The sequence below is a fragment of the Herpailurus yagouaroundi genome, unplaced genomic scaffold (genome assembly GCF_014898765.1).
Source record: "Herpailurus yagouaroundi ecotype Mexico unplaced genomic scaffold, PumYag 140, whole genome shotgun sequence".
NCBI lineage: Eukaryota > Metazoa > Chordata > Mammalia > Carnivora > Felidae > Herpailurus > Herpailurus yagouaroundi.
In genome coordinates, this window is record NW_024412395.1 from 23,173,221 (window position 1) to 23,196,788 (window position 23,568).

Consider the following 23,568-nt stretch of genomic DNA (forward strand, 5'->3'; position numbering starts at 1 on the left):
AACAGTCATTTGTATCTGTTCCTTATTTGATTACTTGGCTTGAATTGATGGCAATATTTTCTCTAAAAATATTAATTGGATATTAAATAATCAGTGATACATATTTGCTCTCATTTGCTCTTCACTTGATGTGAAAATTGTGATAGGATATTGGAGGTAATAATGAAATATGTTTAACCAAAAGGAAAATAGTACTTAACCTACATTGAACAAAGACTCATTTGCATCTATCAATAAGTCAGCAAGTATTTACTGAGCTCTTACTTTGTACTTAGCGCTATACTACATAAAAGGGAAGGCAATCAATAATTTTAGAGTGTACTGTTTGTAGATCATTATACTAGCCACTTTGCATGCATACTTCATCACATTTATTTCTCAGAAAGCTCAAATAAATTGGGTATATTTTACATGGAACATAACTACAGTTACTGTAAGTTACTTGACCAAGGTCAAACTGTTAGGAAATTGTGCAGGTGGAATTTGAAGTAACCAAAATTGTATTCTATTTCAGGAGAAAATATCCTTCCCCTGGTGGACTGATGTGGGACCTGTTCATATTGTAAATGTAGGGCACAATTCCCAAAGGTATATCTATTGAGTCTCCTACACTTTTATATATTGCCCATAAAAGGGCAGGAGTGTGGGAAACAATATTTCTATTCAACTTACACACAATCTCCAATGGAAAATAATGCCCTAGCATTCTTTATGAAAAAAAGACAAAATTTCTTGGTTTGGGTCAAGATAAAATTTGCTTACACATTTAAATCATAACTCTGCTCCTTACATAGGGTATGTGTTTGTGTGTGTGTTTCAATCAATCCTCAACTGAAGTGCTTTAAGGAAAATTACAGGAAAACATAACAATTAGTAATTCAGTACTTGATAATGAACTGGAGGCTTGATCAGAACCCAGAATTCTGTAAAGGATTTTTTCAGACCAAGGTGAAAAAGAAAAGGATTCTATAGCAGAACTGACATACTTGAAGATCTGGAGGTGAGAGCGAATTTTGTGTGTTTACTATCTAGTGATACTAGAGAAAATACAGTGTTTTTTATAGTCTCTAAACTTGCTTTCCAACTTTGGCTCATGTCTATTTGATCCTGGTAGTACATCTCTGGAAGGAAATGGGGATGGTGTCTGGGGAGAAAGAGAGAGTCCCAAGAGGACTCTCAAATCTTCCAGTAACTTTTCTCAGGGAAGGTTTTAGCAAAGGGAAGAATTGCCTCAAGAGTTTGCATTAGAACTCTAGGGCTGATGTTGTTTGCTTTTGGCTTTCCAGGAGTCAGGAAGATTGACTATGTTGCTTTCCCACTAAGACTCCTCTCAGCCTTTGTGATTCTGTTAAATGAGGAAGACTTTGAAACAAAAAACTTTGTAACCTCTTTCAGGGATTTCTTAGTAATGCATTTCTCAATAGCTAGGTCCTCAGGCCACCTTCTAGAAGACACACACTTTTCAACGTTTCTTTCGATAATTCTTTCCCCTTAATGATATTTTTCTTGTGACTTTAAAAAGGGTGGATGTTTCAGGTCAAGTCATAGAGAAACTGAGCTGTCTGCTTTTTCTTTGGGTGGTAGTTGCTTCCAAGTGATTGGCGTTTTTGATTATAGGACTACAGGCTCAGTAGTTAGAATTATTGCTAGAATTACGACTGTGTTATCATCTTAAACTTTTTCCAGTTTTTTTTTTGTGTAAACATTGGCTTATTATCTTCTCACTCATGAGATGCCTCAGGCTTCCTTTACAACTTGTGACCGACAAGAATGTTCCAGCTTATATGCAGATACAGTGATACTATCGTTGTTAAGTTCATCATTAATACTGTTCTGCTACTCATGCTGCAGCAGGAAATTCTCTCAAGAATCTTTTGTTTTATTCTTAAATAGATTGTACCCTTAGCCATCATTTTTCAAAGACTGGCTTTAGTTCTCTATTCATTTTCCCAATTTGAAAGCTTCTGAACTTTGATAAATGTTATGTATGTTTCCACTTAATAAGATAGGATGAATATATAAATAAAAGAATAAAGGACAGAAAAAAACATCTGGCACCTATTAAATGCCTATTAAGTGACAGTTACTGAACCATACATTGCATACATTGTCATTTACCTTTATAATAACCGAAATAGCTATTCCTATTAATAAAATAAGAATATGGAAATACAGAGATGTTAATTGGGTTCTGTTCACGTTCTATAATATCACACAGCTGGTTAGTAGCAGAACAGGCATTTGAACACAAATGTATATTAAACACAATGCATATTAGATGTATATTAAATGTATTTTAAATGTATAGTAAATGTATAGTAAACACAAATGTATATTAAAAAATATACATTTTTTTAATTTCAAGAAAAATTCTATAATAATAACAAATCTCAACATCTCATTCCCCTTCTCATAAATATCCGAGGGATTTTGAATGTTTTCTCAATAAAGGCTTTCTGACAAAAGATGAATTGAAGTGAATGTTTGCGAGAACTTGCGTGTTAAAATGACTTTATTCTGCTCTCACTTCTGATTGATAACTTGGCTGGCATATAATCTGGGTTGAAAATAATTTTCCATCAGAAAGTTTAAAGCATTTCTTCACTGTTGAGAAGTCAGGGGCCATGCTAATACTCATCCTTTGTGTGTGACTTTATTTTTATTTCTCATATTTGTCCTTTTTTAGAAATTCAGATATCTTCTTTTTATTCCCCAGTGTACTGAAATAATTTCACACTGCTCAATCATATTTTTCAAAACTCCTTAGTGTAGGTCTAATTTTAGCCATCGTGCTGGGCACTTGGTGGGCATCTTCAATCTAGAAATTTGTATTCTTTAGTTTAGGGGAAATTGTATTAAAGTTTTCATTGATTACCTTATATCTCTTTTCCTATGACAATAGGAGTTCCTTCTGGAACTCTTATGTTTTTAAACGCTGTGTACTTCTTGGATTTGTCCTTTAATTGTATCTTCCCCCTGAGTTGGTTATCCATTGCTGCATAGCAAATTTTGCCAAAACTTAAGTGGCAAAAAACAGCAACAATTTGATCACATCTTTGATTTGGAGGGCTAGAAATTCAAGCAGGGCTTAGCTGAATAATTCTTATTTCTGAGGAGTTGACTGAGGTCCCTTGGTGGACCCATCTGATAGATGGAGTGAATGAGCCAAGACACCATGACGTAACTTGACAACTTGATGGGCAAGGATGAGGGGCTGAGCTTAGTTTGGATTCTCTACCAACATGTCTACACTCGACTTCTCTAAAGGGCAATCTAAGGAAAGTCAGACGTCTGGTATGGTGCTTCAGGGCTCCTAGGTAGGCAGGGAGAGAAAGCTATTAATCTCTAGAGGCCTAGGCCCAGAAACTAGAACATTATCATTTTTCACCATCTTCCATTGGTAGAGCAGTCACAGAGCTCAAATTCACAGGGAGGAGAGCTAGACCTCTTATGTGACTGCTCAGAGATAGCATTTCAAGAGACGAGAAGGGGAAACCGTCAGTTTCTCATGGCCTGGGCCTGGAGACACAGCACAGTATCTTAAACTAATACACAAGATCAAGCTGTCAAATGATACCCACGTAAATCAAAGGTCTTACCCGATATTGAGGGCAATTGTGTCAAGAATACAGGCAATTGAGAGGCCTCATATAATATACAGAGAGATCTGGGACATCAGGGGTGCTTCTTCAAATCATTCCTGCATCAGAAATGCACCTCAAATGCAGAATAAAATATTTGATCTCTACACGGGAACAGTTTTGGGAAAGAACACTACAGATCCATTCTGTTCTCACTTGAAGTTTAATAGTTTCTATGAAAATATTCTTATTTGTTATATACCTTTGAATGATTTCAAGAATCCTAACATTGTTGTTTTAGGCAATTTTAGCCTGATGAAGCCTCAGAGCGTTGTATGGTTTATGGGGCATTCTCCAAGAATCTATACCTCATAGCTTTTTAAAATTTTTTTTAATACTCTAAATAATCCTTTAATTTTTTTTAACATTTATTTATTTTTGAGAGAGAGAGAGCGAGCAAGGGAGGGGCAGAGAGAGAGAGAGAGAGAGAGAAAGAGAGAGAGAGGGAGACACAGAATCTGAAGCAGGCTCCACTTGGGGGCTCGAACCCAGGGACCTTGAGATCATGACCTGAGCCAAAGTTGGACGTGTAACCGACTGAGTGACTCAGGCGCCCCTCTAAATAATCCTTTAGTTAGAGAACATCCTGCTAAGGGCTTCCAATAGGTAAAACCTCCTCCTTTTCATAAATACTACTAATTTATGTACCCAGTGGTCCTTAGACCAGGTACATTGAATTCATTTCTCCTCTTAGGGACACACCACTGGTAAAGGAAGTTAATAGATCGTAAGTGAGCTCTGATGATCTTTTCTTCCAATGTAACTTCTGGTATATTCTGTATCTCAAAGTAGTCACTATATCCAGCCTCGATTCAAGAGGAGGGGATTACGACTGCATTTTGATAAGAAGAGTACCCAAAATACTGGCAGCCATCTTTAATCTATCATCATTCCTCTTGTCCATTTCTTTATTTTTTAACTCATTTTATAGGACAGCAGTTCAATTATATTTTTCAAATTTAATAATGAATACTATTTCTGCCAGATTTTTTTATTTCTAAGGTGCCATTTTGCTTCCTGAATGTACTATTTTTTAGCACCACTTTCTTGTTTAATGGAGAGAATATCTATTTTTATTTTTCTGGAGCAATTAATGGAGGTTTTACATATGCATGTACATATAATCACACACACATATATGAAATATATGTTAATATTTTCTTCTCCTTGAATAATTTCTATTCCTCCTGATTTTATCTATTGTACGGGATTCTGATATTCATATTAGACGTTATGCTTATGTTCAGAGTGGAGAACTAAAACCTTGATTGCAAGCTAAGTATGTAGGTAGATCTTAGCACATTGAGTTTTAGCACATGGCAATCACATGTGACATTTTTTTGGATATCACAGTGTTACGAATTTTAGATCTTTTAGGGTTGGTCATATTTCTCCAATTTTCTGAATGTAGTATAAAATTCTGTATTATTCTCAGAGTCTGAGTGAAGGAAGGGAACTGGGGGCCTCAACATTCAACAGTCACAATATATAGAGCCACTTAATCCTCTCGTTTTGGTATTGTAACCAGACATACAACTAGCTCTTTGCCCCATATCAAATTTTTTCTCTTTTATGCTCTTCAGAGCCATCTGCCAGGGGACATTCATAAAGTAAATGAAATGGGGTGCAGGAATCGGTTTCTTTCACAAACATCTTTTAGCCTACCATCCTTATTTTAGCTTTTTACTTAATTCCTGAACTTTTCAAAGGTTTTATCATGAAAATTCGGTTGATTTTCAGCTTTATCCATTGCTGGTTTAAGATTAAGCTTCCTTGAGACTGCCAAGTTAGTTATTACTTCTCTACATTTTTTCCAGTTTTCAAAATTTTGTTACTGCTCTTTCCCTTTTCTCCCTCATTATGTATTTATGCATTTTTAAAAGAATCTCTTTATAATTGTTTTAGTGAGATTTGGGATCCAAGTAAAAGTAGTTATATATGTTCAACCCCCTACCTTGACCTTGAATTTCTTGATCCCATAAATACTTAATTAATTGAATAAGTTGTCTCTATATGAGGACAAATAATTCTGAAGTGTGTATGTGTATATATATATATATATATATATATATATATGATGCATAAATATCATATTTGGTTGAATTGATTATAATATGTCAAATAACCCATTTGATTCTTCCTTTTAAGTAGATACATTTTCACTTTGCTAGGGGAATATTCTGCCAAATATTGGAGTTTCTCATATTGCTAGTTGGCTTTTTTGTCTCTAACTTTTTTTCTTTAAAGAGAGTCAGTTGTTATAATTCAAAATAAAAATAGTCCTATAAGAAACCTCAGTAGAGACTTTTCATCTTTAAGAAAAAATTAACATATTTAGTTTGGTTGGCATCAAAGGTTTGATATGTCTTATAACTATGTAATACACATGAATATTTAGACATAAGAATTTCTCTAGGGTAGATACATAAAGAGGAATTTCTGGAATATAGAAAATATGTCTCTTTTACTTCCTGGATACTACAAAAGTGTTTTCTATAAGGTAGTTTTACCAATTTACACTCTTTTGAGTAGCCTATGAGAGCTGCCAATTTCTTCTCATCTTCAAACCTTTTGGTGTTTTGTCCTGTAGCATGTTTTCAACCTGAAATGTGACAAATTATATCTTATTTTGTTTTAAAATGCATTTATCTGGTTACTAATGAGATTGAACCCCTTTCCATATGTTTATTGGTCATCTGGCACTCCTCTTCTGAGAAATGCCTATTATATCCTTTACTCACTTTTCTCACTCTCTATTAATTTCTAGGCCAAAAATTAGTATTTCATTTATTTTTGGGACAGAGAGAGACAGAGCATGAACGGGGGAGGGGCAGAGAGAGAGGGAGACACAGAATCGGAAACAGGCTCCAGGCTCCGAGCCATCAGCCCAGAGCCCGATGCGGGGCTCGAACTCACAGACCGCGAGATCGTGACCTGGCTGAAGTCGGACGCTTAACCGACTGCGCCACCCAGGCGCCCCAGTATTTCATTAAATCTGTATGTTGCACAAATGAAACTTTACTAAATATGTAGCTTGTTTCTAAAGTTTATCTTTTTTTTTTCAAAAAATACTCCATGCACACTCTTAAAAACTGAGAATAAACTGAGGGTTGATGGGGGGTGGAAGGGAGGGAAAAGTGGGTGATGGGCACTGAGGAGGGCACCTGTTGGGATGAGCACTGGGTGTTGTATGGAAACCAATTTGACACTAAATTTCATATTAAAAAAATAAAATAAACAAACAAACAAACAAACTACTCCGTGCAGGCACACTAATCAATCATGTTGATTTTGCTTGTGATTTGACCTTATTGCATCTTCTTTAAGAAATTCTTCCCTACTTTCTGTCATAAATATATCTTAATATATTTTCTTCCAAACCTTTTGATTTTTAGGTATAGATCTTTAGCCTATCTGATAGATTTTTAACTATGTGAAATGAGATATGAATATGATATTACCTTTTTCCATGTGGAAAACCAATGTTAACAGGACCATAAGTTGAATGGTTCAAATTTATATCTACTGATTTTTTAAAAAAAAATTTTTTTCCGAGTGTTGATTTTTGAGAGAGACAGACACACACAGAGCATGAGCAAGGGAGGGGACAGAGAGACAGAGAGAGGGAGACACAGAATCTGAAGCAGGCTCTAGGCTCTGAGCTGTCAGCAGAGCCTGACGTGGGGCTCCAACCCACCAACTGTGAGATCATGACCTGAGCCAGAGTTCAATGCTCAACTGACTGAGTCACCCAGGCATCCCTGTATTTACTGATTTCCTAGGCCAGTCCTGTCTTCTACCAAGTTTTCATAATTGAAAAGGTCAGGGGCGCCTGGGTGGCTCAGTTGGTTAAGCATTCAACTTCTGGCTCAGGTCGTGGTCTCATGGTTCATGAGTTCGAGCCCGGCATCAGGCTCTGTGTTGAGCGCTCAGAGTCTGGAACCTGCTTTGGATTCTGTGTATACCTGTCTGCCTCTCCTCTGCTGGCACTCTGTCTCTCCCTCTCTCTCAAAGACAAATTGATTAAAAAGAGATTAAAAAAATGAAAGATTAAAGATTAAAAAAAATTTTAATAAAAAGGTCAGTTTCATACTCTGAAACTTCTTGTTTATTTATTTGTTAGTACCTGTTACCCTATTGGTTTATTTCTTTATCAGTACTACACGGTCTTATATACTGTGGAATGACAGTAAACAAATATCTCATTGCACAAGGCTCCCTTATTAGACATTAGCATGCCCTAGTTATTCCTATTCATTTTACCTTCCATGTGAATTACTGGGTTCTGCTTGTATAGATCTGTATAAAACATTGGAATTTTGATTAAAATGTATTAAATATACAGATTTATCTGGTCTAGAAAAAACTGTATACTTAAGATAGTGAATCTTCCTCTCAGTTGACATTTATCCAAGTATTTCAGGTCTTTTTAATGCCTTAAAATTTTCTAAATTGTTTCTGAAAAGTTTTACACATCTTAAAATTTAATTCTAAAAGTATTATTCTTTTGCTTCCATTTTAATCACATTTTTTTAAACCAAGTATAACTTCTAATATTTGTTATGGATACATAGGCAACTAATTGACTTTCATTTTGTTCTTTTGTCTAACAACTTTGCTGGATTCTTCTATCAATTCTGATTGCCTGTAGGAGAGGAAAAAGTTTTTCTTGACCCTCTTAAGGTTTCTGGCTGAGTCTGGAAATCAAATTAAAAAATGAACAGGAAAAAACATACAAATTTATTTAATATAAGTTTTATGTGGGACAGGAGCCATCATAAGGAAATGAAAACCCGAAGAAACAGTTAAACCTGAGCATATTTATGTTAAGTTTGATGAAGAAGAATGTACAGTCATGTAGAAATATGGTAAATCAAAGAGAATAAGGTGAGTGTAATAAACTGGAGGAAACTTAGCAAAGGCTCTGTGTACAGATTCTTCTTGGGGTCCCTTTGTCTTCAGAGATAAGGAGGGTCCTTTCCTCTGATTATCAGGAGGGCATCTTTCACCTGAGAGTTTCATGGCCTCTTTGAGAACAGAATCATGTGTGGGGAGGTCAGAGTGACCTTCTGGCTTCTGCTGTTTTCTCAAACTCCTTCAGCTTAAAATATTTAATATTCCATATATTGGGGTAACCTGTCCTGAACCCCATCAGCCACTCTTGTATTTTCTATGAAGATAATCTTACGGCTTTACATAACAAGAAAATATTTTTCTTTCTTTTTTCAACCGTCTAAGAGTTGTTTGATAAAATAGAATTTTAAATGAAATTTAAAAAATGATTTTAAGTGAAATCCTAGTATTTCACCATTAAGTATAATGTTTATTGTAGGGTGTAAGTCAAGGAAATTTCTTTCTTAAATGGCTAAGATCTTTCATTAATCAGTTTTGAATTATATTAGTGTCTGTATCTACTAAGATGCTAATTTTGACATTTAATATCTTAATAAGGAAAATAACATACCTAACATTTTATGTTAAAACACTTGCATTCTTTGAGAGACATAATCCAACTATGATGTTTTAATACTTTTTTTTTTTTTCAACGTTTATTTATTTTTGGGACAGAGAGAGACAGAGCATGAACGGGGGAGGGGCAGAGAGAGAGAGGGAGACACAGAATCGGAAACAGGCTCCAGGCTCTGAGCCATCAGCCCAGAGCCCGATGCGGGGCTCGAACTCACGAACCGCGAGATCGTGACCTGGCTGAAGTCGGACGCTTAACCAACTGCGCCACCCAGGCGCCCCTCAACTATGATGTTTTATATATATCACTGAATTTTCTTTGAACAGTTTGAATTTTATTTAGTGATTTTTCATTTAGGTTTAAAAGATGTGCCCATAATTTCTCTTTCTCATAATTCTTTTGATGTTAATATCAGATTATACTTTGATTATGAAATAGAGAAGAATTTCTTCAATTTCTAATTTCTGAAAGTTTAAATATGACTGAATAATCTTGTTTTTGAATTATTTTATAGAACTTAAGTCTGAATTTGGCTTTTGTGTGGTATTTAGGCCTAATTTATAGACATTACTACTGACTGATTCAATTCTTTGTCAGAGAACTAGTCAGGCTTACACCTTTTTCTTTAATCAGTTACTTTTTTCACGCAAAGGAATTGCCATTAAGATGATTATAATATTCATGCTAATTGTTTAATCTCTGCTCTAAGTATGCAAAATTTTTCATTGCTCGTATTAGTTTTAACATCTTTACTTCACAGTATTTTACTTACATTACTTTTTAAATTCAATTATTTTTACTTATTACTGCTAACATTTTTAATGAATCTAAATATATTTAATAATTTATTTATCATTCATGTCAATATGTCTTTATTTCTTTCTGGGTTTCTTTTTTTTTTTTTTCTTTCCTCATGGAAGTTATTTCTTTTAGAAGACATTTTATTGGAAATCTATTAGAGAGGGTGTTCAGTTACTGTGTATTTGAAATCATTTATTCTACGATTGATCTTAAATGGTTATTTATTGGGATGTTGAATTCTAGGTTACTGGCTAATTTTTTCTTAGAAAATGTAATACATCATTTTTCTACCTTCTGCTTTTTTTTTTACATTTTAGATACAGGAGCATGCAAATGGGGGAGAGTGACAGGGAGGGGGAGAGAGAGAGAGACAGACAGACAGACAGAGAATCTTAAGCAGGCTCCACACTCAGCACGGGACTCAACATGTGGCTCAATCCCATGACCTTCCGTCATGACCTGAGCTGAAATCAAGAGTTGGACACTCAGCTGACTGAGCCACCCAGGCGCCTCTATCTTTTGCTTTTTAAAATAAGTTTGTTGTAGCCTAATTTTCATTTCTTTGCAGATAATTTGCCTTTTCTCTTTGCTTCTACGCTTTTTCTTCGATGATTTCTAGAATCATTTCTGGATTTGCTTGAAGGTGGATTTATTATATCTAATCTATTTGATATTCATTGTGATTTCTAGATCTATGGATTTCCCTATTTCTTCTATTCTGGAATATTTTCATTCATTTTCACCTGAAGTATTCACTTACTCTCCATTAATTCTATTTGTTCCTTTAGCAATCCCTAAGGCAAATGTTAGAAAGATATATTCTATATTCTGTGCCCCTTAAAAATCTATTTACATGTTTTATTGCTTTACCTCTCTGTGCTGGATCCTGGATAATTTCCCCAAATCTATCTTTAGCTCTTCTAGTTCTTTCTTTCTCTGTGTCTATTTTGCTGTTTACTCTCTATTGAATGTTTAACTACTATTGTGTTAGTTTTTAGTTTTCTCGAGAGATTTTTTTTTTTTTTTTCATCTGAGAGTCAGGGAAAGGGAGTCAAGCTTTTTGGTGGTCTTCTCGTGTCATAAGAAGATTTGTTTTTATTTTTGGTCCACATTTATTCTAAGGATGTCATCCTTTGAGAGGACCAATGTTTCATGCAATGGTTTGGAGTTTTTTCCCTAGCTCTTCTAAATTTTTTTTTTCAACATTTATTTATTTTTGGGACAGAGAGAGACAGAGCATGAACGGGGGAGGGGCAGAGAGAGAGGGAGACACAGAATCGGAAACAGGCTCCAGGCTCTGAGCCATCAGCCCAGAGCCTGACGCGGGGCTCGAACTCACGGACTGCGAGATCGTGACCTGGCTGAAGTCGGACGCTTAACCGACTGCGCCACCCAGGCGCCCCTTCCCTAGCTCTTCTAAACCAAAGTCCTCATCTCCTGCTCCTGGGTGACCGTGAAACCCCAAACCATATATATATTTTCCCAACAGAAAATCTTTACTGCCACTCCACTACAATCCCAGTACAAGTTCACATTTATCTTTGTGGTTTTGATTCCCTCTTATGATTTTCCTCTTTTTTTTTCTTACTTTCTTAAGAATTCAGCCTTGTTTTTAAATGGAATTTGTTACATTTTATGCATCATTTCTGAGTATTGTGATGAGCAGGATTTCCATTTGATCTAGTCTATATCATCATTCAAGACAGGGAGAAAAAGCGAGAGGGATCAGTATTTATTGAACCCTGCCTTGTGCACAGCATTGTACTGAAACTTTCACATTCATTAGTTCTTTTAATCCTTACAAAGAAAATGAGACTGGAAGATATTATTAGCGAGAATGGGATAAGATATGTACTTTTAAAGAGATTATTCTAGAGGTTATTTGAAGAACAATTTCAGGACTCTTTCAATGCTCTTAGAGGCTAAATTTCTCTAATGTGGGAAGGGTATTAAAAATATGTTTGTTTTATTATAATTCACAGAAACATGGTAAAATAATCAATGTGCCTTAGAGGGCTAATGAAAAATTCACAACTCTTTATTAAACTGAGCATATGTTACTAGATGACATAGTGAAATTTGACATGTTAGGTTCATTTTCTACATTTCAGGGATTACACTGTCTAAATAGTGGGGTTGGGGGGGGTGATCATAAGGGAGCTTCATTTATACGGCAGCCCTAAGATCTGGATCCCAAGCCAAGATGCTGCATGGTCTTGATGGTTTCGCCTAGAGCAGAACAGTCCTGAATCATATACAAATTGAACTAATGTAGATAATTGTTATATGACTTTTAAAAATATTGTGTTTCCATTTATATACCTCTTCATTTTTAACACCTTAAAGGGGGAAAAAGTCAGCTGACCTATCATTCAGCAATTCCTGTGTCTACTTTGATTTGTGACCACTATGCATGTTTCCTGCTGATGAACTCTTTTGTTCTTTGACCTTGTCTAGATCATCTCTCTTCTGGCCAACTTCTATGGACGACCTTTATTGAATCTTTTACCCTAACCTCCTAATATTTGCCAACATTTCGCCTTGTTAGCTTAGTACAGGTTCAGCATCTTCAGAAGTCACTTGAGAGGGGCACATTTTTCTACCATAGCCTTTGAACTTTCAAGTTAAGGCAGGACCCATTTCCTCACATGTGCTGCTACATGAGTTATCTTGAAAATCTGAAGTCTGTAGCTGTTAGCTCAAGGACAACCCAGGGGATGTGTCATTTTCCTTCTAAACTTCTGAGGAAATTTCTTTGTGCTCAGTGTAGGCAGAAGGAAGGGGGAAGATAAAGGCACTATAATAAACTGATCCACTAAATCCACATATTTCAAGCCTCAAAAACCTTTCTTACTCTCTCCTTAAGGGAGCAAATAGCTGCAGGAAGGACATGGTCAAAGAGTGTTGGGGTTTTTCTTAGAAGAATAAATGTGCATCTACTTTAAAACAAGATCATTACAAGACTTGCAAATTTAGGATAGAAAGAGATCTGAAGTCAACATTTTTATTCTTTTAAAAAATCTTGCACAATTTTTCTTCCTTGTGCTTCAGAAAGGGAATGATTAAAAGCCAAAATAACAAGTGGAAAAATACATCAGAAAGAGGAAGTTTTCAGTTTCCTCCAGCAAACCAATATGCCCCGAGGATGTCTAATGACTTTATACAAACAGTATTTTCTGTGTATGAATCACCTGTATTTGAAGCCATTATTTAGGGGCGCCTGGGTGGCACAGTCGGTTAAGCGTCCGACTTCAGCCAGGTCACGATCTCGCGGTCCGTGAGTTCGAGCCCCACGTCAGGCTCTGGGCTGATGGCTCAGAGCCTGGAGCCTGTTTCCGATTCTGTGTCTCCCTCTCTCTCTGCCCCTCCCCCGTTCATGCTCTGTCTCTCTCTGTCCCAAAAATAAATAAACGTTGAAAAAAAAAATTTTGAAGCCATTATTTAACACCTAACACTCTAAAGAATCTTATTGAATCCACAAGTTCCATTATCTCGGAGAATGAAATTTGCTAAAATGTTGCTACAACATGTAAGTTAAGACCATTCTTACAGCATGTGAGAATAAGACCATACTCTTGGTTGGCAATATGACCATTAGTTTGTTTCAATCCTTTTTCTTGGTATATTTTCTTATACAAAATAAAATATACGTAAGTATTTAATTGGTTAGAAATCTTATTGCTTACACCCTATAATAGAATATACCCATGTGGGGTAAGGACTGGGGAGAGGGAAGAAAAGAATACAGATGATCAGGCAGCTGTCAAACTCTCAGGGAAAAGAATCAAACTAATCGTACATAGTTATTGACTGCTAAATTTCTTGTAAGAAGAACTAAGAGACTCTACAGAGCTGGTAGCTCTCAGTTTCTACTCAGTTTCTCATCTAGTTGAGGAAGCAAACAACTAGAAATCCAGTGTGAGATGTTATTGACCAAAACTAAGAGGAAACCCCAACGATGGAGACTTGGACTGAACCTTTAAACATGGGCTGTAGTTACATTGTTAAAGGGGAGAAGCACATTTCAGATGATTATGAGGTTTGTGTGTACAGGGGTATGAAAAGGTGGGCAGAGATAACATGTCAGATAAGTCTTGATGGGAAATAAGCCTGGTGAGATGGAATATTCTTATAAATCTCTTAGAATACATGAGTGAACAGACCTTTATAGAGACTTTCCTAAGTCCAAATGCAAAATATATCACTTCCCCATTGTTCCATTTCAAATCTTAAAATGAGGTTTAATATAAGTAATTATTTTAATCAAGCAAGTACATTTTATTTGCAATGAGTTCCCCCGATCTTATCTCAACTTGATAGAAGCCCTATAAAGCCAGGTAAAATATTTGAAATCCCAAGTGTTTAATGATAATGCCTGGAGCAAATCAGGTGCTGACTGAATATTTGTTAAAGCAAGGGATGAAAAGGAGTGGAAGAGCGAGGAAGAATGTTTATTGAGTACTAGACAAACGTTACTACTGGGAAAATGCTTCATAGGTTTTCATTTGTTTGTTTATTTGTTTGTTTTTGTACCTGTAAGAGAATATATTTTCCATTCATAAAATTGTTTTGGCCCAACAACCTTCTCCCAAACTAAACAAAACTAAGCCATTGGAGAATATGATTTGTTTAGATAAACAAACTTACGGGTGATTATTTCTTTTTCAATTTTCAACTAGATTATTTGTTATATTGTTTCCCTGAAGGCAACTGCCATGTCTATTGGGCTTATCATGCATTTCTTTTGATTAGTATTGTCTTGACTCATTTTTGTACTCAACAAATGTGTTAATACAGTTGTTAAAGATTTGGAATTTATTTTTTAATTTTATGGTATTTTGGGCAGAGGACACTTGCAAAACACATCATATTACCCAAACTATGGCATATTTCATTGTTATTAGACTAGGTTTTAACTAGGTATTCCAGTAGTAGTTACACTGAAGGGCTCACATTTTCCATCTAGTCCTCTTTAGAACTAGTGGTGGTATGTCATTCATACACTGGAATTTCCCAACGCCTTGGAAATAAATAAATTTTTGATTTTTGCTGTAACTACTACTGAATAATCTGTCACTCACCTCCACCCCTTAGAGAAACGAATATGTGTCAATTAATATTAACATCAATTTTTATCAGCCCTGTGTTTAGCAAGCTGATGGTACTTGACAGACTTTGAAAGAAGTAAGGAGTAAGAGGTTACAGATACCACATCACTGAAAAGGTGGCTTTTCCCTGTTTTCTCTCTATTAACAATCCAACTTCCTTAAAGACTGCTCTTAAGACTCTCTTGCTTTAGGCTAAATAATGCCTGTTCCAATAAAGACAACTCAAAAGCCCTGGAGGGAAAAAAAAAATACCTGCCTTATGACAGACTCTGATAGGCTCTCTCAGTTCTTACTTAAAAGTCAAGAAAGTGGGTAGATTTGAAAGAACAAAAGTGTCAAACTGAACACTGTCTTTTTTTTGCAGTAAAAGAGAAAGGTCACTTGGAAAGAATGCTTAAATTAAAATTGAAATCCAGGGCTTCAGTATCTAAATGTGGCTCTAACCTTTCACAAAATAAGCACAGAATTGTAATATGAAGGATTCTTTTATACCTCTTTCTCCATTATCACCTCTTCAGGGGAAATGTCATATATGATATATAGATATTAACTCTTCTCTTTGGCTTAGGTTGGAAGAGCTATAGGAAAATGACCAATATAAAAAGTAAGGCCTTAAATATTATCCCAATCTATAGCATAAAAGTACTTTTCTGGGCGAGAGGTTATATCGATCTGTAAAAGTTCAATGACATAACACAGATGGTGTGTGGAGCCACAGAAAGACTCTGAAGCCTAGAGCTCCCCTCTTGCTGGTGACCTGTATCCTTTTGTTAAAGTCAATTTGATCATATTGGTGTTAGGATAGGGTCTCCACTGTAACAAACTCAATGGACCAAATCTATACAAATAAGTCCACTTATCACTTTGTCATAATTTTCAATTTATTCTCAATGTTTCCTGTATGCAATTTCCTTAAGTAATTTATCTTAATAAATCCTGGGTATGTCACTGTTAGAAATGTTTCAAGCAGAATGTGAACACCACCACTAATATCAACATAACTTGAAGCTATGGAAATTCTGAGAAAACACATATCTACTAGACAGAACCATATTTACTTATTACACATTTATCTTTTATTAGTTAACGATTGGAGTGTAGTAAAATTTGCAGTTTTAAATCAATTTGATAAGGATACTGAATACGTGCCATGTATCAAGCTCACTGACAATAATAATAAATAAACAGACAATAAATGCTGAGTCTTGAGATACCAGGGGCAATAAGACATGGAAACTGCTCTCCAGGAAGTAAGAGGATCCTGGAGAAGAAAAAAAAAAAAAGACGTGACCATACAGCTCTAAAACACTGAGGTCACAAACAAAAATACTTTGAAAATTCAGAAAATGGAATACCACTTACAACTTTTATGATATGGAGGAGAAAAAAATATAAAAATAAAACTATAATTTTTACTTACTACAATATTAAAATAGGATGAAAATCATTGCTTCTTTTTGTGAAACAATGAGCATCTTCGAATACACAAACTAAATTTATAAACAGATGCATGTTATTTGGAGAGCAGTTGCATGTTATTAGGGCCTCAAGTAAAGAAAACCTGGCATATTAACTAGTTATTTACTGAATATTTATGACATATGAGGCCCTAGGTTAAGTCAAGCAAGTACTAATGCTAGTCCTGACAAAAAGAGAGTGGAATTAGATTTTATTTTCAAAGGAATGAGTAGAAAAGGGTTTGCGGCTGTATTTTAATCTATCAAAATAAGTTAAGAATAGGAATGTTCTGATTGAATTATTAGCTATCCATAATTTAAAATAATTCAGGGATTTTATTCCTTGCATACAATACAGTCCATGACCTTCCAGAACAGATGTTCCACTGGACTTGAGTAATAGCCCTCACAAGCTCTGAAGATACTCAGTAAATATTTTAGAAATGGTAAAAAAAAAAAAAAAAAAATATGTTTTAAAAATAAATAAAAATAATTAAATAAATGTTTATTTAAAGTAATTGATCATTTTATTTTTTTAAGTTTAATAAATTGATAAATTGAGTCTGATTTAGACTCTCATGACAAGAGTGGCATGCTGGAACCTAGTTTTCACTGGTCACGAGAACCAATTATTAACATTTCCAGGAATTTTGTAAGCAATTGCTGACATGATGGTAGCTCAGAATAAGCCTCAATGGGATGTTTACACTGTATAGAAATCAGCAAATGTTACAAATGGTAGACATTTATCAGCAAACTTCTGACAGTATGTCGTCAGTATTGTGTGTGCTCTGCTTGGTTCCCTGTACTTCTCTAGTCTTACATAGTCTTACATATCTAGTCTAGATATGTTCATCTAAATGCTAGTCCTTGGGAATTTTTTTTTCCCCTGGGAAAGGATTATTTAAGATGCCATTGTTCCCAGCTCAGATCTTGAACAGTAACCCAATTTTTCTTTATGTTCTGTTTTGAATTTTATATTCTGGTTTTCCATCTTAAGAGGTATGGAGCTTTAGCCCTGTTCCTAAGACTGCTGAATGGCTCTTAAACTTGGGTTTTCTATTAACCATGGGTTAAGGCATGTAGATTTTTTTTTTATAAGACTGTGGTTCACCTTGCTCTTGCTCACCCTTCTGCTGTCCCCGGAAGTTTGATTGAGAAATTCAGCCCTGTGACAAATCCTGTGTGTTAGCATCCACTCCTAATCCCTAGCCAGCATTCTGGGATAACAATCTATCACTCTCTCTTGACCTTCCTGACCCCAGCCTCCCCTTTCCTGGGCCATCTTCCCAAAGGTTAGACAGGAGATCTTGCCACCGTCTGCTTTGCTGCAGTTCTTTCACACCTCTTGTGGTCTCCCCATCCTGATTCCACCACCCATGTAGACACGCTAGCACATCCCATTGACCTCACTCGCTGACAGAAAAGCTTATGTGTAGCCAAATCCAGAATTAAAGACGTTGATTTTTTGGACCTGTTTTGACATCGTAGTAATGGTGACATGACCAATTTGGTCATATCAGATTCATTAATTCATGTAGATCATGTGCGATTAATCAACAATATGGCAGCCGCATGTAAACAGCTACTGGGCACTCTGCCACATGTAGATATTATCTGATTATATCTGCATCAAATGTTCAAGCAGCAAGCATTTTATCTGAGAAGAAATGTTAAAAGGTAGTCCCTTGTTCGATACATTTCAAATCCCATTTTTTACAGAGGTACTAAATATTGTGCAAAGAATTATCTGACTCATTGTATAAAGACTTGACAGCTATTCATACAATAGAACAATAAATTATCCTTAATGGCAAAGAAATCACATTAGCTAAAGCACTTGAAGCTCTCTGCTTATTGATAATAGACACTAATCTAAAAAGCAGTAATCTCTCCACTTACTTTCATTTTGATATACATTTGTTTGAGCAGGAGAAGTAGTGTTTCATCAAACATGATAATGTTACACTAGTTCTGCCAGCTACAGAGGAAACCATAAAATATTTTGCCTTCACAAAAGAAACATGCCAAGCCAAAAAAATATATATATATATATATATTACATACACTACTTCCCTCCCACTGCCCACCCCCAGATACATTGTATGTGTATAGGAATGCTAGATAATTATTAAAATATCTTTGAAACCTAATGCTGTTTGCTTGTAGAAATTTACATTAGTTTTAAACTCTTAAAGTTTATCCTGGAAAAGCTTTCATATAAAATGAGCTCACTGTAACAGAGCTTTTTAGACAAAGTGCAATAATTACAAGTTCAATGCAGTCCTCTCTAAATCCATTAGTTTACCTGCAAGGTGATATATGAGGGAAAAGGACAAACACATATTGATCACTTACATATGTCAGGAACTGTCCTTGTTCCTTGTGATATAATGGGTCAGAAGTCCCAGGTTGAGGTTAATACTACTCTTCTTACTGTCTCTCAAAATTTCTTACTTTTTTTATTTTTTTAATGTTTATTTTTGAGAGAAAGAGAGACAGAGTGTGTGTGTATGGGGCTGGGTGGGGCAGAGACAGAAGGAGACACAGAATCTGAAGCAGGCTCCAGGCTCTGAGCTGTCAGCATAGAACCTGATGCCGGGCTCAAACCCACAAACCCCAAATCATGACCTGAGCCAAAATCAGACACTTAACGGACTGAGCCACCCAGGCGCCCCACTTTTGTATTTTTTTAAGTTTATTTACTTATTTTGAGAGAGTAAGCTTGAGCAGGGGAGGGGCAGAAAGAGAGGAGAAAGACAGAATCCCTAGCAGGCTCCACATTGTCAGCACAGAGACCTACATGGGCTCGAAATCTGGAACTCTGAGATCATGACCTGAGCTGAGATCAAGAGTCAGATGTTTAACCAACTGAGCCACCCAGGCACCCCATACTTTTGTATCTATTTTTTATTGTTTTAAATGTTTTATTTATTTTTGAGAGAGAGAGAGACAAAGTGTAAGTGGGGGAGGGGCAAAGAGAGAGGGAGACAGAGTCTGAAGCAGGCTCCAGGCTCCAAGCTGTCAGCACAGAGTCCCATGCAGGGTTCAAACTCATGAGCTGTGAGATCATCACGAGAGCCGAAGTCGGATGCTTAACCAACTAAGCCACCCAGGCGCCCCTTGTATTTTTAATACACCCAACTTGCACAGGAATTTTGTAGGTTATGCATGACTGACATTAAGATTCTCATTTTGGAACGTCCAAAAATATAAAGAGAAATGACTTGATCCATTTGTGGCAGGAAAAGGCACTATGCTAGAAAGTCTCTGAATCAGTATTTGCATTATGATTCCATACAGACAAAATATTTTCCTTATAGTGTTAATTCACACATATTTATAAGCTCTATTTTATAAGGAGAATTTATTTAGAAGATGCAAATGAAAAAAAGTGATTTAGATATAACTCCTTCTTTCAAGGGGCTCATAGTCTACAGAGTAAGAAAATATATAAATATACATCGAATAATGACATTTGAAGTATAATAAATAGGAATATGGGGGCCATGGATAGTATACAGGAAGAGTGATATCAACCTAGATATTTGCATGAGGAACTGTTGCTAGTCAAATTAAATGAGAGAAGCAGAGCAAAGGGTAGGGGGAGGGGAGCGAGGCTATACTTCAGTGCCCAGGGGCAAAAAGAGACCAACACATTTGGAGGACTACAGGCAGTTCAGAATAGCTGGATCTCAGGAGGCCAGCAGCCATAGCATGAAATAGACTGGAAAGGTAAGTAGAGGCCATATGGGGTATAGGTTAATTTTACTTTGTTCTGAGGACAATGAGCAGCATGAATTCAGCATAAGTAACAAGACAACTGGTATTGGCTTAAATACAAAAATTTATATAGATGCCAATGGTTTTCTTAACAATGCCTATGCTTCACTGTCAGCATCCTACTGTTAAAAAATATTTCCCTAAGCCAAATGTGGTCATATATATGGGAGGCTCCAAATATGACCCTCATTTATAACCTGTGTTTCCTTTTATCTCTAGAAAGGAATGAAACAATGAATCATCTACATAATCTATCTCAACACCTGGTCATTCTACTCTACTGTATGGAAAGAATTATGTATTCAATGAATCAATTACTTGCTAGCTTAATTTAATGTGCTCGTTTGCACTTTTGAGTCCTATAGACACAATTTAAACTGAGACCAAAACCTTGATGTTACTTGAACAGATAATGACATTTTCGCCGAGCTAGATGACCTGTCTATACATAAGGGGAAAAAAACAAAACAAAACAAAATAAAACAAAACAAAACAAAAACAAAATTCCACCATCTGGTAAAGTAAGTCAGCCCCAGGGAACATAGACTGGTAGAGAGAAGAAATCAACTGTTGATCATTGTCCAAGCTGGGTGATGGGTTCCAGAGCATTCATTATAAAATTCTCTCTACTTTTGTATTTTTGATGATTAAAAAAAAATATCTGTTTAGCATTGGCTTCTTCAAGATTATCAATAAAAGTATAAATTCTGAGCTAGCTGGGGAAAAGTCTTACCTGTTTGAAACATTATGAGCTCTTCTTATGCTGCTTTTATTATTAAAGGCTTAGCCTGCTTTTCCCAAGCCAATGCATAACATTAATTTGATCACAATAAAAATTCCAACAAGATTTATTTACTTTCCTGGAGGTAGAAAGGAGATTCCAAAGTTAATACAGAAAAGTGAATATCCAAGAAGAAATAAGGAAACTCTGAAAAATGAGAGAAAAGGGGCACAGGGACTAATAACAAATAATAAAACAGATCGTACTGCCTGTGTGATTCAATAATTTGGTACTGGTACATTAATAAATAGATCAGAAGCTTCTAAAAAGCACCAACTAGCTTGATTTCTTCAAAATGTTGATGTCATGAGAAAACACAAAGAAAAAGACAGTGGGACTCTTTTAGATACAGCTTCTCCTTCAAGGAGTTTCATAGACGTGACAACCAAACAGAATATATAATCTCTGATTGGACTATGATTTTTTTATAAAAGGATATTTTGGGAGAAATTGGGCAAATATGAATATGATTGAACATTGTGCAAATTATGATATAAATATTAAATATCTTGGATGTTATAAGGGAATCATGGTTATATAAAGAATGCTTCTGGTATGAAAAGACAATGCTAAAGTATTTAGGAATGAAATTTCACTATTCTGCAACTTTAAAAATCTAAAGACAGGGTCTTGTGGCCTAAAGAACTCCAGAATTTGCCAAAGCCCAGTGACCATGGCTGGCTACCTTTAGGGAGACTTTGCGTGCTTGAAGACTCAGACATGGAAGTTCACGACCAATCACCAGAGTTCTCATTTGTCCATGGACAGTTAAGCTTCTGAGAAAGCAACAGAGCAGTCAAATGAAAGACTGATGCATCTTGTAAGTAAATTAACCTTGATAATAGTACGAAATGTCTTTCTACTAAAGCTCTAAGCCTATTTGGGCTCAGTATGCATATGCTCTATTCCATGGCATTCCAGAACTCTGTAGTTCTGCCTGATGAATCCCATGGTTGCCTTTCTCAAAGATTGACTGAAGGGTATGGACTGTGAACCTGATGGCATTAAGTTGCAGGTAAAAGACAGACCTATTGTGAATGCCCCTGATTCCACATGCCCCTGACACTGTATTTGTTTATACATCCTTTTTTTTCTTTTCTAATGGACGTGTGTCTGATACACAATGCTGCATTAGTTGCATTAGTTGCAGGTGTACAACGTAATGATTCAATAAGTCTATATATTATGCTATGCTTACCAGTGTAGTGCCATCTGTTACCATACAATGCTATCACAATACCACTGACCATACTCCTTATGCTGTGCCTTTTAGTCTCTTGACTTACTCAATCCATAACTGGAAGCCTGTATCTCTCACTCCCCTTCATCCATTTTACCCACCCACACCCATGGGAATACTAAATCTTGTGGTATTTGTCTTCCTCGTCTGACTTATTTCACTTAGCATAATACCCTCTAGGTCCATCCACGTTATCACACATGGCAAGATCTCATTCCTTTTCTTGGCTGAATATATATATATATATATATATATATATATATATATATATATCTCACATCTTTATCTATTCATCTATAAGTGGACACTTGGGTTGCTTTCATATCTTGACTACTATAAATAATGCTGCAACAAACATAAGGGTGCATGTATCTTTTTGAATTAGTGTTTTTGTTTTCTTTGGTTAAATACCCAGTAGTGAAATTATTGGATCATATAGTATTCTATTTTTAATGTTTACATGTCTTATCTGTTCAGAATTGATCCAAAGAATATAAATTCTGAAAGGTATGTAAGCAAAATCTGACAGTTTTCTCTACTTTGATTATTACCATGCACTCAACATCAGGGTCATTTTCTTGTACTCTGGTCTTCAAAATAAATGAAATCTTGAGCATCTACTTTAACCTAAACTTCTTAGTAAAGACAATTTTGTCCCTAATTTTTGCTATGGTGATATCTGAAGATATGACATGATCCTTCTGAATATGATGACCATGTGAAGCTGTTTGTCTATGAACACAATAATGTACACTTGGTAACCTTGGACATTCTGTGCGTGTGTGTTTTCCTTTTAAATGCTTGCTGTGCTCTTTGCGTGGTGAGACAGTTTTCTTAATGTGTGACTCTTGCGTTTTTGCAAGAATACTTTTTTCTTTCCATTTCTAAGTGATTGTGTCTCTGAATTTCCCTTTGGCTGAGGTAAGGACTGCATATCCCAGAGGCAGACCACATCCTAAATTCCAATGAAATTGGTATCAGCAATGGTTTTGCAGCAACAGCTACCACCCCACCAACCCTGACAGAGGGAGAGATTCTGCAAGACTGGGCAAAGCTAGAAAAACTCTCAACCAAGAGGAACTCAGACAAATCATCAATGCTAACAGCAGGAAGCTTTCAGTGATGGTTTTAAGATAATAATGGTGGGTAGTAGAAGAGGCAGAAATCATGGTCCTTGAATTCTAAAGGTTTCCAAGGCCAGTTTCAACAACATTAGGAGGTACCTTCATTGTTTACAGATCACAAAGAAAAGGAACAATGAAAGTAGATGTCTTAATGGACACAAGACAG